Source organism: Rhipicephalus sanguineus, chromosome 1 (genome assembly GCF_013339695.2).
Source record: "Rhipicephalus sanguineus isolate Rsan-2018 chromosome 1, BIME_Rsan_1.4, whole genome shotgun sequence".
Taxonomy (NCBI): Eukaryota; Metazoa; Arthropoda; class Arachnida; order Ixodida; family Ixodidae; genus Rhipicephalus; species Rhipicephalus sanguineus.
Window position 1 is genome coordinate 327,553,301 of NC_051176.1, and position 9,329 is coordinate 327,562,629.

The 9,329-nt window shown below is 44.9% G+C and overlaps 1 long non-coding RNA gene across 1 annotated transcript; it reads right to left on the reverse strand.

Annotated features, from left to right (window-relative positions):
• Positions 1 to 369: 369 nt before the first annotated feature.
• LOC125757220 (uncharacterized) lies at positions 370 to 3,558 on the reverse strand. Its single transcript, XR_007415212.1, has 4 exons — positions 3,087 to 3,558; positions 2,949 to 3,020; positions 898 to 962; positions 370 to 528 (listed from the first exon to the last, which is right to left on the reverse strand). It is a non-coding gene; the product is annotated as an uncharacterized LOC125757220 (long non-coding RNA).
• Positions 3,559 to 9,329: the final 5,771 nt, after the last annotated feature.

Sequence of the window (9,329 nt, forward strand, 5' to 3'; positions counted from 1 at the left end):
AGAATTGTTTTAATGTACTCATAATGTCATTCAAAAACATATTGGCCACCGTCATTCTAATGTGTCCTTATGAGTGACTTTCTTGTGAGTATGAAACATCCTGTTTGCAATGACCCTCGGCCAAGCTTGTGCTTCGTGGCCAATGACATTCATAACATTCCTGAAACAGAACTATTACAGTGCATGATAAGATTTATGATATGTCCGATGATAGTACGGAATCACATATTAGTTGTGCCTGACAATGTGTTTGCTGGTTGATACACATGCAGCCAAGCATCATACAAAAGTGCATGTATGCACCTTCTACGACACTTGTGCTGTACAAAGACATTTCTCAACAAAGAAAATGGATAAAAACATTTATTGACTGGGAAACATGCAGAGGTTAAATGAAAGAAAAATATGGTGTACACCTGTCATATCTTCGTTTCGTTTAATCTGTCTACTTAACATTGATGACAGATTGCTTTTGATGCGCAGGGTCCTTGTAGGGAATCCATGTATGTGTATCCATGCATGTGTATCCTGCACGAAAGATCGCAGTAAATATATAAGAGTTGCAAAGAAAACTTTATCCAACACATCGTGCACCTTAGAACACTTAGATGTACTGCCAAGGCCCCGTGCAAGTAGTTGACAAAAAGCACTTTTGTGAAGTTAGAGTTAGTCAAAATTGCATCTTATATCGCATTTCCAATAGAAACTTTCAGCAAATCCTGTAAGAAAACAGGAAAACAACACAGAAGGTCAAGTCCAGCATCAAGTATACATTAATGGAGTTACGTCTAGGGTCTTGTTTCTTTGATCTTAGAATTCCCTCAAAAAAGTTGCAATAGGTTCATGAGCAGGCGCAACATGTCGAAGCTTTTTGTAAAGATTGAAACAAATGCCTACCATAAAATATAAGCTCGACCAGGCTCACAGGTAGAACGCTCCCATCTTCGTCTGCAAGCTGTCGTCTGCTTCAGTTCCACGAACAGGTGAGATCACCGGGTACATATGTTAAGGATACCAGAAAACATTCATGAGTTGGTGCACCACACAGACCTTACAGCTCACACACAATACATACAATGTATTCAGGCAAGTCTATGTTTATATACCAGCAAGGGCCTTGAATGATGGACTCAGATTGCGCTATAAGAACAAGTATAACCTGAGCAACGGCTCATGGCAGACAACTGTAATGGTGCCATTGCAAGCCGAACTTTCAGAAACTTATGTACTTAGTAAACACTATGTGGTTGGAGAACGCAGATTACGATATAGGTCATTTAAATGACGAAAATTACATCAACTCTGCTACACAATATAAAATGCATAAATTGATAAAATAAGAGTATGTGTGGCCCATGTGCACACTCCATAATGCCGAGCTTTACATATTGTATTATATGATGAATTTGAGCCGTTTAGGAAAGTAATTCTAGTCGTGTTAAAGCCAATCAATGCCTGGAATATCGGCTTGAATTTGTAGTGCTGCAAGCCATAAAAAAAACCGTTAACCACTTTTGTCAGCCTTCTCTAAACTTCTGCACACATAGTTACATATGAGAATTTAGATTTGTTTCCCATAATAATTACTTCATAAAATTAAAGTAGCACTCTCACAATGAATGCTACGTCTTAGTCGCACAACCTGCAAATAAGAGCGCTTTTTCAGTTTCATGCTGCCTTAAGAAAAGCTCACAAAAGAAACATGAACTTTAGATAAGCACATAATTGAGGTGTGCTTTTGCCACCCCAGCACAGTGGATAAAAAGCTCTTGGAACAGTGCTGCTTAACCATTACAACAACTTCTGTTAATATAAACCAGTATGCTTCAGGAAACAATATAACGACGGGAAAAATATTTCACATCATTTTTCTCAAGCACAAATATTGCAACAAAGGGCACCTTGCCAAACGCAACTGGCACATTTGTCTAGAATTGATAATTATATACATCTTGTGCTCTTTCAAATTACTGTACACATGGTGTTAGTACCAGAATATAACGTAATTCACTGACTTGTATTATCTTCAAGTGGGTTCACCCAACGCAAGTTCGTTTCTCGTAGCAACGACCTTGCACAGTCAGATTAAAATCCTAACCATAGTGCAACTAACTTCTAACAAAAACAAGCGCGGTGCAGTAGTCGCGGAGAAAGCCACAAACACACGCCACTGAACAGCACCGCGCGCGCATGTGCAGCCGCAGCGTGTTTTTATATCTTCCTCCCCGCGTACTACATGCCAATTATTACTGAGTTTCCTGAAAAGTTACTTCATTTGTACCTGCATCATGAGAAGGCTAGGCGATGAACGTTATGTTTAAAGCAGTTCTATTTCCGAAGTGATAAGCCATCGTACAAGTAGCTTCAGGCGATGATCTCGTGCAGTATACAGCTGTAGTCGATTTCAATAACTTTCGACGACGCTAAGAAGTTTATTTACAGAATCACAACTCGGATACAAAAAATCTTGCAAATTATTCTTCCTTCGGTTTACGATCGCTTCTGAGCGGCGGAATGCCAAGAGCGGGCCACTTTCTCTCTCTCCTCGGTCGCGACCCGTCCCCTCTCCGGGAAAGAGCCATGCTCTCAGTCCTTCCCTCCTACCTCACCTCCCCCCTCCGGTCCCCTACTGCCCAAAAGGGCGAGTGTTGCCCTCCCTGCGACACATACATCGCGCAGGCGTCCCCAAGGTCAACCAGTTCCCGAGTAGAGAAGCAGCAGCGGGAAGCGGGCGGGCCGAGCGACAGGCATTCTTGGAATCGAAAAACAGCCAAGGAAGAAGAGCGCCATGACAAGAAACGCTTGCGTTACAGAAGCGAGCGGAGTATCGCGCAAAGCAACGCGCCTTCATCCACCCGTTGCAGTTGTAGGTAGTGAACGCACATGGTGAGTGCTTCATACAACCGTATAAAGTGCACAGAAAGCATTGAGCACAGCGTAAAACATACCTGTCTATCATCCTTCCTCTGGCCATCATCCCCGCAGAGTGAACACACCGCCCAGACGATCACACTCGGTTCCTGCGTAAAAGACGTCATGTAATGAAGTAACCTAGCTGTGTAATTCAGAAATATTCTAGAACTTACCAAAATCAGGCATCCACTGTGCACTCTTCAGCTTTACAGTCCACAATGTACCGTACACTCGGCGACAGTCTTGTCAAAAGGCTGCTGTACGTCCGCACTCGCCTTCAGTCACGAGACTAGGACCTAGATCGTCTTGGAAGGTACACTTGACATTGAATCAAGTAACCAACGTGCATAATCGATAAACGTGGTAACGAAGCATTGCAGAACACAGCATGGCACACACACACACAAACCGCGCGCACCGTGCACCCGTCAAACAACTAAAGCGCCCCCAAGGACAACTTTTCTTGGCAATGAAGGGAAGGCTACGGGGGCGGAGCTACTGCACATGTACTGCTCCGCGAAATAGTCCGGTTCGGCGCGCGTTTCGAATTTAGTTTTGGTTTGTGAACCTTCCGTACCTCATGTGACGGCCATTTCATTGTTCGAGCGGCCGTCTCAGGCTTATACAGCCATTTGCTAGTGAAATTCGTCAGAAGCTCCCTTGGCGAGTCGTCGGGAAAGGTGGAGGGTGACGAGCGCTCACTTGAAGACGAAGGCGCTATTTTGACTGTGAGGTGCACGTAAAAGGTGCGACGTTTTCACAAGTGCAAAAACGCGAAATGACGCTGCATAAATCAAAACAAATATAAATATCTCCTTGGTGCGCGCTGACCCTCTCTTCAAACAGCGCTCCGTAGAAAATAAAGCAATGTTGTTGTTTTTATTTGTCACTGTACATAAAAAAAGTGTATTTATGGCTTTTTTTAACCCGTGTATGCATGTTGGGAATGTGTTATGGCTGTTCGATTTTGTTATACAACTATACATTTTGTTTTGGGGAAATGAAAGTTAGAAATGGGCAGTTTTCAAACTCGCATCGCAGACGACGGTCATCTCTGAGTCCTTACTCAAAAGAAACGCTTTTTTGTTTCAAGTTACTGCCCTCTCCCGTGGATAGAAAGAGGTAGGGATTATGATAGGAGGAGGGAATGGGTAGGGTGTGATAGGCGACACCCAACGTTGCACACAGAGGAGGTAAATGGGACAAGGAAGGAGTGAAGGGAGAGAGGAGTTGACGCCGTGGAGAACGGAAGAGAGTCGCGTGGAGACGACATTACGAGGAGGCGGGGCGGGAGAAGGATGTACGCGACGTTGGGCCAAATCGAACTTTGGTTGTCGGCTGCTTCTGACCAGCGTTGCAACAGCGAGGAGAGATAGAGACAGTAGTTTGAGGTTGGGAAAAACGCTTGTCCGCGTATCTTTGCAACCAACAACATTCTGTTTTGGACATATATGTAAGTGCACCATGCATAAGAACAGTCCCTAATTTTTATCACAACAATAACGAACTTTTTTCTGTACGTCACCCATTGTCCACAGTTCCAATTCTTCTCCGCCCCCCAAAATCCTTCGCGACGCCGTGCGGGTAATCCCCACTCTCCTCCGTTAATTTCTACTGGACAAATGGGCAACAGGGCCCCTGAGCGAGTGTTCGCAGTGTCACTTGATCATATCTGTTCATATTTGCACTATGTGATCGACTCATGCCTTTTAAAAATAAGGAAATGCTTACTTCTATTATACGGCAGGTAATATAATGAACATTGCTGCGGTCGTCAGCAATTCTTCGATCGCCGGTGCATGGGCGATATATGTAAAATATTTACGCATTCTACTGAAACACGATATTTGTGTACATTGCAACACAAATTGTTTATTGCTTGTAGTCTCTGAAAGACGAACTTGTCTATTGTGATAAACTGATTTTACGGTGGCGATTAAGGCTTTTTAACTTCTTTGTTGTGATGCGCGTTTTGACATTAGGAACGGCAACTGAAAGTCTGAACACTTCAGTCACCAGAAATTAAAGTGCACATGGTCATTTGACTCTCCGATGTACACTTAATGTTAAACGACATTAGGCTTTGCATGTCTAATGTCTGTCTAGTGACTCATTAGGAGCGCACCTAGTCGACACTAGACACTCAAGACTCATTTTCATAAGGGATTGGGCCAGTAGGTGATTCATGATTGACTTTCTGCTTGCTGAAGTGCAAAGTTGAAAGAGACTGCGCCTACAGAACATGAAAGGAGTGCTTCGGGAGAGCTTCCAGCCCATTAGAGTAACCTATTGGTTTATCGGCGCCAACACGATTCAAGACAATCACCTCCAGCATATGAGTCAGACGACTGTGGAAAAAAAAGAAAGAAAGAAAGAAAAAGAAGAAATGCAATAGGTTAGATAGGTGCCTTTTTTGTGCGGGATAGACGGCAGATCTAGATGTTATTGCACAACGCGTCGGTCGTATGTGTTCTACTATACGTTCATTCTTAACAAAAAAACTAACGAAGTGCACATTTTCCTCTGTACAAGACCATCTTTCAACGACGGTATCATTTTTGCACACCCGCTTCAACAGCGCCAAGCTTGCGGTGGCAGCCACGTTTCGATAAGAACTAAATGAAAACAAATAAACACTGTCTTTAACTTTGTTTTTTAAATGCGAAGCATTTCTTAGCGAACTTCTGCGACTTTGACCGTATCTATCTATCTATCTATCTATCTATCTATCTATCTATCTATCTATCTATCTATCTATCTATCTATCTATCTATCTATCTATCTAGCCGCCTACGACTTCGTGCTCTCCTGGTCGCTTGGTTAATCGAATGTGCACCAAAATTGGTATGGCGTAACATGACTGTCTGACGAACATAAATGACAAGTCATAACATGAAAATCCTGACACGAATGTCATGTACAGCATGATTTACATGCTACGCTCATGGTGCGCTGGCGGCCGTTTCGCTAGCTTGATATACACCAAAATTGGTATCTTGCGACGTGACTGTGTGACGAACATAAATAACACGAGTTAACATGAAAATCATGACACGCATGTCATGTACAGCATGACTTACGTGCCACGCTCATGGTGCGCTGGCGGCCGTTTCGCTAGCTTTATATACACCAAAATTGGCATCTTCCGACGTGACCGTGTGACGAACATAAATAACACGATTTACCATGAAAATCATGACAGGCATGTCATGTACAGCATGACTTACGTGCCACGCTCATGGGGTGCTGGCGGCCGTTTCGCTAGATTGATATACACCAATATTGATCTCTTCCGACGTGACCGTGTGACGAACATAAATAACACGAGTTATCATGAAAATCATGACACGCATGTCATGTACAGCATGACTTACGTGCCACGCTCATGGAGCGCTGGCGGCCGTTTCGCTAGATTGATATGCACCGAAATTGGTATCTTGCGACGTGACCGTGTAACGAACATAAATAACACGAGTTATCATGAAAATCATGACACGCATGTCATGTACAGCATGACTTACGTGTCACGCTCATGGTGCGCTGGCCGCCGTTTCGCTAGCTTGATATACACCAATATTGGTCTCTTCTGACGTGACCGTGTGACGAACATAAATAACACGAGTTATCATGAAAATCATGACACGCATGTCATGTACAGCATGACTTACGTGCCACGCTCATGGGGCGCTGGCGGCCGTTTCGCTAGATTGATATACACCAAAATTGGTATCTTGCGACGTGACCGTGTGACGAACATAAATAACACGAGTTATCATGAAAATCATGACACGCATGTCATGTACAGCATGACTTACATGCCACGCTCATGGTGCGCTGGCGGCCGTTTCGCTAGCTTGATATACACCAAAATTGGTATCTTGCGGTGTGACTGTGTGACGAACATAAATAACACGAGTTAGCATGAAAGTCATGACACACATGTCATGTACAGCATGACTTACGTGTCACGCTCATGGTGCCCTGGCGGCCGTTTCTCTAAGTTCATCGACCCCCAAGTTGGTATTGGGCGACGTTACTGTGTGACGAACATAAACAATAGGAGTCAACATGAAAACCATGACACGCATTTTCCTCAATGACATACAAGACGATGTATGCAGTTCTTTGCTGGCTGCTTCGCATTACATCGATTCCCACAATGCGTGGGATCTGCCGGCTTTTTTACTGTCATTCCTAGCGTTCTAAAACTTAACCAGTTTTAATTTGAGGTAACGCAAGGAGCAAACGAGCAACACCTAAGTGGTACACCAAATGAAATTCGGTTATTATGCAACCACATTATCCTGTTCGTACCCAAGCATAATGGTTCCCGCTAGATCAAAAAGAAACTCGGAAAGCAGCATGCTGCTCCAAAAGCTCACCGGTACGGCCCAGCGCAAGAAACTAAACAAACAAACAAATAAAAAAATCATGATTCTCTTGATGCATCGCGGGTGCGTCTATACCGGCCAGACATTTGGCACGGTACGTCTAAAAAAACTGCCGATTCATTGGCAGTCGTCGCCGTCGAGATAACGCCGACACACAGCGCTCTCTTTTCTGCCCACTGAGGGGACGCGAAAGTCTCGGGGCATGTGTACCGTTTCTTTTGATTCTCTTTTATTTAGTGCCGCGTCACTGCATACGTCTTGGCGGGACGTTTAAATTCGTTAAGGTCGATACGCCACGTGGTGTCGTTCACGCGAACTAGGCCGTTGGTGTCCAGAAAAGCTGCATATGGACCTATTTGGATCGACCTTGCATTCACCGCCACGAAAGGCGAGGGCACGCGGGCCGTGCGCCAGCGAAAGCTGTCACAGGAGCGGTTATCTACACATTGTGTGAGCATGCCCAGCTTCTCTGAAGTGTCACGCCAGTAAACAGCACATAAGCAAATAAATGACCTACGGAAGATACGCACCAAACCACCACGCACAAGTGAGCGACGCCTCGTTGACCCGACATTGCGCCGAAGTAAACACAAGCCACATAGCAGACTCCCTGCATGCGCCCACCATTTATACACTCGGCCAAAAAATGAGGCAATGAACTATTTTGCCCCAATTGTCAGATAAACCGTAAAGTAAATTTCTAGTTTACTCTGGCATATATAAAATTAAGCTTTGGAAAAAAAATGCCATTGAGTTCTTGGTTTTAGTTTTTGTCCCCTCCTATTCTAGTTGCGCTTCAATCTTTCAATCGTACGGCGGGCGTTGATGTCTGTGGCAATAGGTTATGGACCACTTTTCGTTCCAACTTTCGCGACCGATAGAATTTGACCTTGCTGATAAGGCGCGTCGCTCGCGTTTCCAAAACGCCTAGCGGAAGATAACTCCAGAAGCGTGTAAACAAGTGTAGTGTGCCTCAAAAAATCTCGCTTCTGGGCAGCTATCTTGTGCACGTTCTGTGATAAAACGGAAGGCTCGCCTGACGCAATTGCGCGCATAACAACCGGAAAATGCAGTGCTGTCAATTATTTCGGCAAAGAACGAGCTCAGACCGTACGGAGACACCATTCCATCTGATAGAACGGATAGAGAACGATCTACGGACCACATGGATTGGATCGAAACGTAAGCGCTTAGGCCGGAGAATGGAATTAACCTGCTTTGTGTCTGGCTTCCTTCAACCCCGAGCCAATAGTTCGCGAAACTCGGAACCAGTGGTGCGATCTTGTACGCGTTACAAAATAAACACGGAGGCGTGGCAGTACATCCAGCCGCACTGACCGCACGCGATTGGTCAATGCAGAGCCGTGACGTCTGTCGCGGTTCAAATGGGCCATTCGCGTGCGGTTGGATGTAATGCCACGCCTCCGTGTTTATTTGGAATGCGTACAAGATCGCACCACAGGGGTGCTATTTTGGACTTCCGCCATTTTCTGCCGAATTTGACGTAGGCGTGACGTGTAAACAATGATGACGCAAACGCATGAACTGCTTGCGAAACGTGACGTGAAGGGGACATAAAATACAAAGAAACGTGCAAAGTAACATTTTGCTTACTTAATTGTAAATGCAACATCAAAAAACTAAAAGGAAAGTAATGCGTTTTGTCTTAAAGTCGTGAAGCAGACGATACCGTCTGCAATTTAGCGCCATTTTTGGAGATGAGCGACGAAGCCAAAGTAATTTTTCTAGCCAATAAGTGAGCCAGCCAAGCCAGCGTCGACATTGCTGCAATCGTTATTTCTCTGGTTATTTTGTGTAGCTGTTCTGCGTGGTGGTTCTATGGTTATGTCGGCGGATCGCCGAAGAGTGGGCCGCGATGTTGGATTTTTTTTACCGATCGTCCCCGTATGGGAGGGCTGGCTTGCGACTTACTGCCGGAGGTACGACGAGAGCTGTGACAGACGCTGACAGAGCGCCTTAACTGCCTGGGCCCCAGCAGCAGGCCGCCGCCGGAGTGACGGTGTC